At 42.5% G+C, this 10,408-nt stretch overlaps 1 protein-coding gene across 1 annotated transcript in view; it reads right to left on the bottom strand.

Moving 5' to 3' along the window:
• LOC133547144 (gastrula zinc finger protein XlCGF28.1-like) overlaps positions 1-1,027 on the bottom strand; it is an 11,740-nt gene extending 10,713 nt beyond the window's left edge. Inside the window, exon 1 of the mRNA XM_061892968.1 lies at positions 968-1,027. The gene's annotated coding sequence lies outside the window, so the exon portion shown is untranslated. The remainder of the gene's footprint in view (positions 1-967) is intronic.
• Positions 1,028-10,408: the final 9,381 nt, after the last annotated feature.

Genomic DNA, 10,408 nt, shown 5'->3' with positions numbered 1-10,408 from the left:
GTGTGTGTGTGTGTGTGTGTGTGTGTGTGTGTGTGTGTGTGTGTGTGTGTGTGTGTGTGTAAAAGCCGCATATATTATACGACCAGTTGCTGAAAACAACAAAGGCAGCAAAGGCATGCCCCCAATATTCTTGTCCGGGTGGAAATCGAGAGAAATTTGGGAGAATGGTTGTCCCGGGAGATTTTCGGGAGGGGCACTGAAATTCGGGAGTCTCCCGGGAAAATCGGGAGGGTTGGCAAGTATGCCATGTACCTGTTTAAATATTTCAAAAATGTAAAATATATTCACCATTACAACACCAAAGGCAGTTGTAAAAATCACATTCAACCCAGATCTCACTCCAAAAAAGGTTCTGATTTGTGTGCCTTCTATATCACCAAAATGTGGAACACCCTATCAAAAAGAAAATACATTACAGGTTGCGGCTACTCGTAACTGGGAATACAAAGCCTTTTACCTACTTCAACTATATTTTACTGCAGTATATTTGTATTTGAAATGCTACTTTCTACATTGTAATGTGTGAATTAAAATATATTTCAACTGAATGTTGTCTGTCTATCTGTGTTGGCCTTGCGATGAGGTGGCGACTTGTCCAGGGTGTACCTCGCCTTCCGCCCGATTGTAGCTGAGATAGGCGCCAGCTCCCCCCGTGACCCCGAAAGGGAATAAGCGGTAGAAAATGGATGGATGGATGAAAGCATCTCAGGCTTTCTTGCAGCAGTGAATGTGTACCGTGATGAAAGTGTACCCTTTCCTCTGCAAACTTCTCATAACTCCTTCAATCAATCAATCACACATTGTTACAAACTGAGAGGAACATCAACCTCAAACTGTCTCCTTTTCATGAAGAATCTAAGTCAAAGCATTGCATCATCCCCACAAGACAAAGCATCTTCTGTTGAAAAAGAGTGTTAATTATGAAATATAAAGTTGGTAAAGATGTGAGAGTAAGAAGTCAACAAACCTGTTCTGTGTAACACAACTTGATGTTTCTTGAAAACAGCGTCCAGTAGTTGATGTTGTCGCTCCTCATACTTTGCTATGGTTCTTTGGCACATTTTCACACAATCACACCACTTTACTCTCAAACTTGATCTCTACTTAGCGATGTGTTGATAACTTCTGTGTCTTCTGTTAGCAGCTCACAAGCTAAGCTAACTAGCACAAGAGGCGATAAAGTGCGCTCAGACTAATGTATCCGGATACAAACAATGACTAAGAATGTTTCATCTACTACACCACATATATGCGTACATGTATGCACTAAATACAAATAGAGAAACAATAATGGCCAGTGGCCACGTTTAGGCCTTCTCCGTCAAACGCCATCTTGCTTTTTACTCCTTCGTCTTCTTTGGATTTCCAGCAGACTAGTAGAGCATCTTAAGCCTCCACTGTTTCTTAACGGGACTTCTTCGTCCTGTCCTGTGGTCCATACTACATTCTACAGTACAGGAGGTTGTCCTATCAACTTTTCAATGGACCACTTCCAACTTGGCTTCGTCGCTCGTCTTCTTTGTTTGTTGAATGGCGGTTAGGATACATGGAGGGCACTAGGACCGCTCTTTGTGGCCGCAGGAAGAGCAGCAGAAAGTTTCTCTGAAGAAAAAAATAGGTGAGTGAATAAGCTTTTTATTTTATTTTTATTGTATATATATATATATATATATATATATATATATATATATATATATAAATATATATATATATATATATATATATATATATATATATATATATATATATATATATATATATATATATATATATATATATATATATATATATATATATATATATATGTAACGGTGTAGAAAACAGAATATCCTTATGCTTGATTAAATTATGAATGAAGTGTTGCAACAGCGCCTGTTGCTGGCGAGAAGTGGTATGTAGGTCACCTGTGGGAAGTGGTATGTAGGTCACCTGTGGGAAGTGGTATGTAGGTCACCTGTGGGAAGTGCTCAGAACTGTGATGCCTCCAAACTGGTGAGACACGTTTTTGTATTGTCCGGGATTGATTACTATTTAGTGAATATTGACTGTTTATATTTTGATTAGTACTTTGTAACAGACACATAAAAAGTTTCGCTAATTGGTATTGACCAAAACTGTATCCTAGAGTGATATTTTAAAGACAATAACACACTTTTACTGTGTAAACTAATTGGTGATTATTGATGTGTTATTTAGAGAATCCCGTGACCCAAGTGGACTCACAGTCTCACAAGTATCACTGTTTTACAGGTAATATTATATTTCATGCCACTGTGTTTGTTTGGCTGTTCACATATTTGTCCTCACCTATTGTTATGATGCTAATGCTAGCATGGTTGGCCGCAGCCTGGTTTATCAACCGCATGGTTTGAAGCAGCCATTTTGGATGCGAGGTGTGTTTAGGGACATCCTGTAAAATGTAGTTTCTGTAAATTTACTGTGTATTTTGCATATAAAAAAAAAGGATTATTGTTCATTTGAGCACACCATTGTCAGTACATGTGAAACCATTGAAGAAATTAATATGATAATTAGTATAAAGATTTGGTCTAAACACTATACGATCACACCCAAATGTAACATGTTGTTTGTACAATGAAACTATGGTTTGTTATGTCAAACATCAGAACTGGGACGGCGTGGCGCAGTGGGAGAGTGGCCGTGCGCAACCCGAGGGTCCCGGGTTCAAATCCCACCTTGTACCAACCTCGTCACGTCCGTTGTGTCCTGAGCAAGACACTTCACCCTTGCTCCTGATGGGTTCTGGTTGGCGCCTTGCATGGCAGCTCCCTCCATCAGTGTGTGAATGTGTGTGTGAATGGGTAAATGTGGAAGTAGTGTCAAAGCGCTTTGAGTACCTTCAAGGTAGAAAAGCGCTATACAAGTACAACCCATTTATCATTTATCATTGAACTGTGATGCCTCCAAACTGAGAATCCCGTGACCCAAGTGGACTCACAGTCTCACAATTTGCACTGTTTTACAGGACACTGTTATTAAAGAAATTCATAATCCACCTGGTGCCAGTGATATGTTGAAGGGACAGCAGTGTGGAGCTGCATTTTGCCACATCCAGTTGTGGACCGTCACATATATATATGTATATATTTTTTTATTATTATTTTTTTCCCTACAGGCTGTGCTTCTAACATAGTCTTAATACGTTTTTCCTATTGTTCTTCTTTTCTTTATGATCAATCAGAAGTGTCACCAGGACGTCCCCTGGCCCTAACACTCCATGAAGGACATTTACGGCCATTGACTTTTGTCTTATATGGACATTCACATGGACATTGTTAACATCCATATTATCAACCTTTCTGTTTGGTCCTTGTGTGCCAGCTGTTTAATGGCAAATGTTTTTGAAGAAACTGCAAATGTTCAATTTTGCACATTTTACATTGATCAGGATTCATTTTATTTAAGTATGACGTTTAGCAAGCGCTCTTTTTCACACTGCTGTGGCGGTGTGTGCGGACCTCTCTTTCTTTCTTGTTCTTGTAAGTGTTCAGTTTTGATCCAGCACCCATCCCAATTATTTAAAAAAAAAAATTCACCCTATGTTTTGCACATTTTGGAAAAATAATTGTATGGTTGAAGAATACAATTTTCTTGTGATTATGGTATGGATAGGACTTACAGTAAGTGCAACAGTGGTCTAGTGGAGGTGTTAAGTTGATTGTTCTAAGCAGTTTGGCATTTTTAAGCATTTTTGAAGCATTTTTTCAGGCCCGGACTGAAATAGGGGTAACCCAAATTTTATAAGGGACACCAAAAATGTTCCGACTGCCTGCAAGATGTCCCTAATTTCAAAGTCTGGGTGTTGGCAACCCTAATGGTTTGAAAAAGGCATTTTTTCGCTGATGCACTTAATGAAGTACGGCGTGCGAATAGATGAAAATATTTAAAAAACAATTATAAAGGTCTCCGTTCAAAATATTCTAAATACAGCATGCAATGTTTTTCAGAACTTTTTCTAAACTTTCTGGGCTTTTGGTGGAAGGACACAATATTACAGATTTGAAACTCTGAAATTAGACAATTATTTACTATTTCCTATTTGCTGTATTTTCTCTGGAACAAAACAAACAAAAAAAATACTCATAACCAAAGGCAAAGGAGTTAATGAAAAAAAAATAAAATACAAAAAAAAAAACCAGAATTGACCACTTAAAAAAACGTTTAAGATGTTTTTCAATTGAAGACAACACTTGTTCTTTCTGCTGAAGAGAAATAAAATAAACCGTTTATTTTAAGAATGTTTGCAAAGTAAATCTCTGTGGGAGGATGTACGATATTGGCTTTTGCTTGACACTCCAAACTTGTTTTCTGAAATTGATAATGTTTTGGGGATCTTAAAAAAAACAACAACATATGTTTAAAACACAATAATTGAAAATTGTGTTTCATCCACAAATGTAAAAACTTTGTAAAAACAAAACCATCCCTCCATAAACAATTCAGACATTTCATTTAATATTTATATTGCATAAAGGTCTGGGGACATACATGTAAAACAATCACAACACAATCATCATATAATAAAAGAAATTAATAAAAATAATTAATAAAATGGATTATAGAGACCCAACAAATGATTCATAAAATCACACATTTTAAAATTGTATAAAAGACAACTGTTCAAATGATGTATAAAGTAAATAATAATATGCTTCCTGAAGTGGTCCAGAAGATGTTTCAGATGTGAACCTGTTGGGATGTCGCATGGCTGCAGTTGTGTGTCCCCGAGTATGCAAGAATCCAGGAGAGTTGCGTGGAGGTAAGATGAATTTAATACACAAAAGAAAATAACAAAAGCAAACATAAAGCAGTCGTGCAGATAAACGTTCTCAACATAATATTATCATCGAGCACTGAGGAGTGCTCGAGTGAAACATAAATAGACACTAGTGTGATTGACAGCAGGTGTGAACCGCTGCCAATCAACGAAAAGAGAAAAATAGTGCTCCGTGAATAAAAACAGGAAATACAACAAAATAAGAGCACTGAACCGGAAGTAAATACAAAAACACAAAAAACTAACAGAAATGAAGTGACACATCGTTACAGGACCTCCCCCTCAAGGAACAGATACCAGATGTTCCCTGGGAAAGAAAAAAAAATGGAAAAAAGTCCAAAATGTAAGGGAGGGTGGAGGGAGGATTTGGTGGAGGGTTGCCAAACCTCGTGTCCCCGCAGCCAGCGAGGGAAAGTCAGGTGGCGGCGCCGCGTAGAGCGCCGCTGGAACTGGCGAGGCGGGCGGCCAGGGAACGGCCAAATCACTGGCCGAAAAAGAGGAGAGTGCGCAGGGCACGGCCACATCCACGGCCGACGTAGAAGCGGGCGCGCTGAAGCAGGCCGGGAAGCAGAAGACGTAACCGGCGGCGTGGAAACCGCAGGCGTCATCAACGGCGTGGAAGTGGCAGATGTCATCGGCGGCGTGAAAGCGGCAGACGTCATCGGCGGCGTGAAAGCGGCAGACGTCATCGGCGGCGTGAAAGCGGCAGACGTCATCGGCGGCGTGAAAGCGGCAGACGTCATCGGCGGCGTGAAAGCGGCAGACGTCATCGGCGGCGTGAAAGCGGCAGACGTCATCGGCGGCGTGAAAGCGGCAGACGTCATCGGCGGCGTGAAAGCGGCAGACGTCATCGGCGGCGTGAAAGCGGCAGACGTCATCGGCGGCGTGAAAGCGGCAGACGTCATCGGCGGCGTGAAAGCGGCAGACGTCATCGGCGGCGTGAAAGCGGCAGACGTCATCGGCGGCGTTGAAGCGGCAGGCGTCATCGGCGGCGTGAAAGCGGCAGATGACGCCGGGCGAGGAGCAGCAAATGCTGGCCGAGGAATAGCGGATGCCGGCGGTGACGAAGCCCGGCGTGGTGCTGCTCTTGGCGGCGTTGGGGCTCGGCGTGGAGCCGGCATTGGGGCTCGGCGTGGAGCCGGCGTTGGGGCTCGGCGTGGAGCCGGCGTTGGGGCTCGGCGTGGAGCCGGCGTTGGGGCTCGGCGTGGAGCCGGCGTAGGGGCTCGGCGTGGAGCCGGCGTAGGGGCTAGGCGTGGAGCCGGCGTAGGGGCTAGGCGTGGAGCCGGCGTAGGGGCTAGGCGTGGAGCCGGCGTTGGGGCTGTGCGAAAGCCCGCCAGGCACGTAGATGTCTCCGTGGAAGGAGACGCTTGCGAAGATGACAGCAGTGTGTGCCTGGCTGCACCGCAGTGTATTGTGGGCCCCCCTCCACTAGGCGGCTGCCAGAAACCGTCCACACTTGCGGGAAGACATGCCTGCTCGTCGGCGTCCCCCGGTGCGAAAACCAGGGACGGGCGGGAGGAGGCCAGGAAGAGGGACGAAGACACGTCCCGCGCCGAGTCCCAGCAGGAGGACAAAAGTGACCTCACTGTGGGCTCCACTGGAGCTCTCGGCGATCCAAAAAAGAGAGCGGGAGCTGGCAGAAAGAGCAGCCGGGGAGCAGCCGCTGGAAGCTGCGTAGGAGCAGGGAGAAGCAGCTCAGCAGACGACGGGAAGGATGGCGGCGGCGGACGTGCCGGTCGGAGAGCCGCAGTAGGCGACGGAGCCGCAGGAGCCGCGAGACGTGAAGGAGGAGGTGGGCGCGCCGGTCGGTGAGACGTAGCCGGCAGCGTTGCCGAGAGGAAGGATGGCGGCGGAGGACGCGCCGGTCGGTGAGCCGTAGCCGGTAGCGTTGCCGCGGGAGCCGCGAGGCATGCAGGAAGTGGCGGACGTGCTGGTCGGAGAGCCGTAGTCAGCCGTCGAGCCGAGAGGAAAGATGGCGGCGGGGGACGCGCCGGTCGGAGAGCCGAAGCCGGTGGCGTTGCCGCGGGGAGAGGGTCCGCGTCTGTAGGCTGGGACCGCACAAACCTGGCCTTCAAGTCCTCCAGGAATTGTGCGGTCCAGAACGTCGGCTGAGGATTGCCGACAGGGATTCTCGCGAGGACACTTTCTTCTGGCTCGATGATACTGTTGGGATGTCGCATGGCTGCAGTTGTGTGTCCCCGAGTATGCAAGAATCCAGGAGAGTTGCGTGGAGGTAAGATGAATTTAATACACAAAAGAAAATAACAAAAGCAAACATAAAGCAGTCGTGCAGATAAACGTTCTCAACATAATATTATCATCGAGCACTGAGGAGTGCTCGAGTGAAACATAAATAGACACTAGTGTGATTGACAGCAGGTGTGAACCGCTGCCAATCAACGAAAAGAGAAAAATAGTGCTCCGTGAATAAAAACAGGAAATACAACAAAATAAGAGCACTGAACCGGAAGTAAATACAAAAACACAAAAAACTAACAGAAATGAAGTGACACATCGTTACAGAACCAGTACATACGTATATCATATAAAGGTGATAATCTATGGGATGATTAATTATTAGAAATAAAATGTCACACTTCAATATTTCAAACACCTATAAAAAACACTATTATGAATAAGTCTAATATTGTATGATGAATATATATACACTTGCATCTTTTTAATGTATGTCAAATATGTCTTGTACTGTTTACTCTCACCTTTTCAGTCAAATTGTCTGTTCAATTTTTAATAAAAGTACACAATGTTGCATATTAATGCAGGTACTCGACTAAAAAAAAAAAACACTAATACAAAATATCTAATCCATAAATGTAGAAGCATATTAGAATAGTGTTACACAAATAATGTTACACATACAGTCACACATTTTAAAAGGAAATTATTTTGTATAAAATATATGTACACTAAATGTAATTTGAATGTATCACATGTTTTGTAAAGTAAACAATGTTGCATATTAATGCATGCAATGGGCTGCTAAAATGTTGTATAAATATAGAAGCATGTTAACAAGATTGTGTTAGACAAACAACAATGTCACACATGTTATATGTGCTGATGTTGTTAGAAAGTCAAAATGAAAGTCTGGACAGTTTATTTCAAATCCTGCAGTTTCATTTGCTGCTGCTGTTCTCACCAGCACACTTGTGTTTCTTACACTGCTACTTAGAAGACAATCTTTCACCACACACACTGCAACTCAACACTTTCTCTCCTGGGTGTCTTCTCATGTGTGCTTCAAGGGTTGATCGGTGACGAAAACTTATGTTGCAGATTGAACAGGAAAGTGATTTTTCACCAGTGTGTATTTGCATGTGTCCTTTCACATCTGTACTTCTTGTAAAACCTTTACCACAGGTTGAACAGGAAAACGGTTTTTCACCAGTGTGTGTTCTCATGTGTACTTTCAAATGTTGACTTTGTGTAAAACCTTTACCACAGGTTGAACAGGAAAAAGGTTTTTCCCCGGTGTGTGTTCTCATGTGTATTTTCAAAATGTACCTTTGAGTAAAATCTTTACCACAGATTGAACACGAAAAATGTCTTTCTCCAGTGTGTGTTCTCATGTGTGATTTTAGACGACAATGGTATTTAAAAGTTTTGTGACAGTGAGAACATGTGAAGTGAGTGTTGTCAGTGTGACATGTCTTATCATCTTTAGAGTCTTCATCATCAGTGTCAGGAGAGTGTGACGTTGTGTCCTCACTATCTGATAGTGGAGCTAAGAGCTTGTCTGCTTGTGATCCTCCACAGTGGTCTCCATCAGCTTCTGTTGTCATGTGTTGTGTTGAGCTGCTGCTTGGAGGCTCCCCCCCTCCCCTCTCCTCACTTTCACCTTTCACCTCATCATCTTCACTCTTCACAGGGACACCAGTCACTGGGAACATCAGTCCTTCAATATGCTCTCCCTCCTGACTAAGGCTGTGTTCCTCCTCTTCTTCTTTAATGTGTGAGATCTGTGGCGCCTCTTCTTCCTTTTTAAAGTGGTCGGTCAGTGGCTCCTCCATGTTCAGTTTAATGTTGGGGGTCAGTGGATCATTCACTTTCTTTATAAAGTGTGGGGTCTCTGGTACCTCCTCTTCCTCTTTAAAATGGAGGAAGAGTGGGTCCTTGCCTTCCTCTTTCAAGTAAGAGGGTTGAGGCTCCTCCTTCACCATCCTGGAGCTCCACTCCTGTTGCTCAGAGAGAAGATGTTCTTCACAGACGTCTGCAAGACACATTATAATGACTTTTATGAGAAATAAACAGAACTTTTCCTAATGTGTTTGTTTCAACTCTGAAGTTGCACGCAAGGAACAAACTGAGCCCACACAAACCCTCATGGTAGCACAAGACATTCTTCTATCCTTCCTGGGTGGGCACACACACACACACACACACACACACACACACACACACACACACACACACATTAACATGTCTAACATAGTAGCCTCTCCATTTTTAAGAATTGTATAGAGTGTATAGTTGACATACACACTACTGTTAAATGAAATATATTAGATGTACAGAGATGACAGACAAGTCCTTCATAGATTTTCAAAACAACTGACATCTGACAAATCAGACAGTTAGTATCAGACTGTAAAATACATGGTCATCTTTAATGGATTGATCAGTCAAATCATACTGTCAGTGACCTATTGATCACATTAAAATCCGGGGGCGTGGCTTAGAGGTCATAAACCATTTTGATTGATCTGTTTTTGACTATTTGACAGAGAGTGGGTGTTATATTCTCTTATGGCCCCCACCTGTGGAACAGCCTGCCAGAGAGCCTCAGGACTGCAGAAACCATTGATGTATTTTTTAAAAGGGCTAAGGACACACCTTTTTAATCAGACTTTTTACTGATCATGTTCAACTCCTGTTTTTTTATTATTCATTGTATTGTATTCTATCAGTGTGTCTGAGAATTATTGGGGCCAATCCCTCTTTGTGTCATTTTTAATAAAGCTATTGAGGATGCCCCCATGTTGCTCTCATATTGTTTTTGTGTCAGTCTAATAATTGACTGTAATATTATTTTCTACATGTTTGTAGTATGTTAGTTAGCTTGTTTTTATACCTTTTGTACTTGCTTGTGTTATACATTTTCGATATAATGTATTCTTATTAGAAGCATTTTAAATATTTTTGTCGTCCATGGTTGATTATTCTTTCTCTGCTTTCTACTGAGTTGTTTCCATGGACAATGTTTGTCATAAAAAAAAATCAACGTGTTTAAGAAATGTTCATATGCTTCATCAACATCATTTTCATTGGACACATTGTCCTAATTTTGCTTTTCTAGCTCATTTTTGAAAACAATCATCCTCTTCTCTGTGCAAATTTTTCAAAATGTATTAATGTCTTCCATGTTCTTCTTCTTGGAGTTTCCATCATATATTGCGAAAAATGGCAGATGATGACTAATGTTGGTTATAAGTAGACCACTTGTAATGTTGTTATCAAAATCATTGGTAAAGATATGATCAATAAGCGTGGCACAGTGTCCTGTGATGCTGCTTGGCTTTGTGATTTTAGGATATAAACTGATGCTGTACATTGTATCAATGAAGTCATCAATGGACTTTTGTTAGTTAG

Source organism: Nerophis ophidion, unplaced genomic scaffold (assembly GCF_033978795.1).
Source record: "Nerophis ophidion isolate RoL-2023_Sa unplaced genomic scaffold, RoL_Noph_v1.0 HiC_scaffold_68, whole genome shotgun sequence".
In the NCBI taxonomy this organism is placed as follows: domain Eukaryota; kingdom Metazoa; phylum Chordata; class Actinopteri; order Syngnathiformes; family Syngnathidae; genus Nerophis; species Nerophis ophidion.
This window is presented reverse-complemented; position numbering and strand designations above follow the sequence as displayed.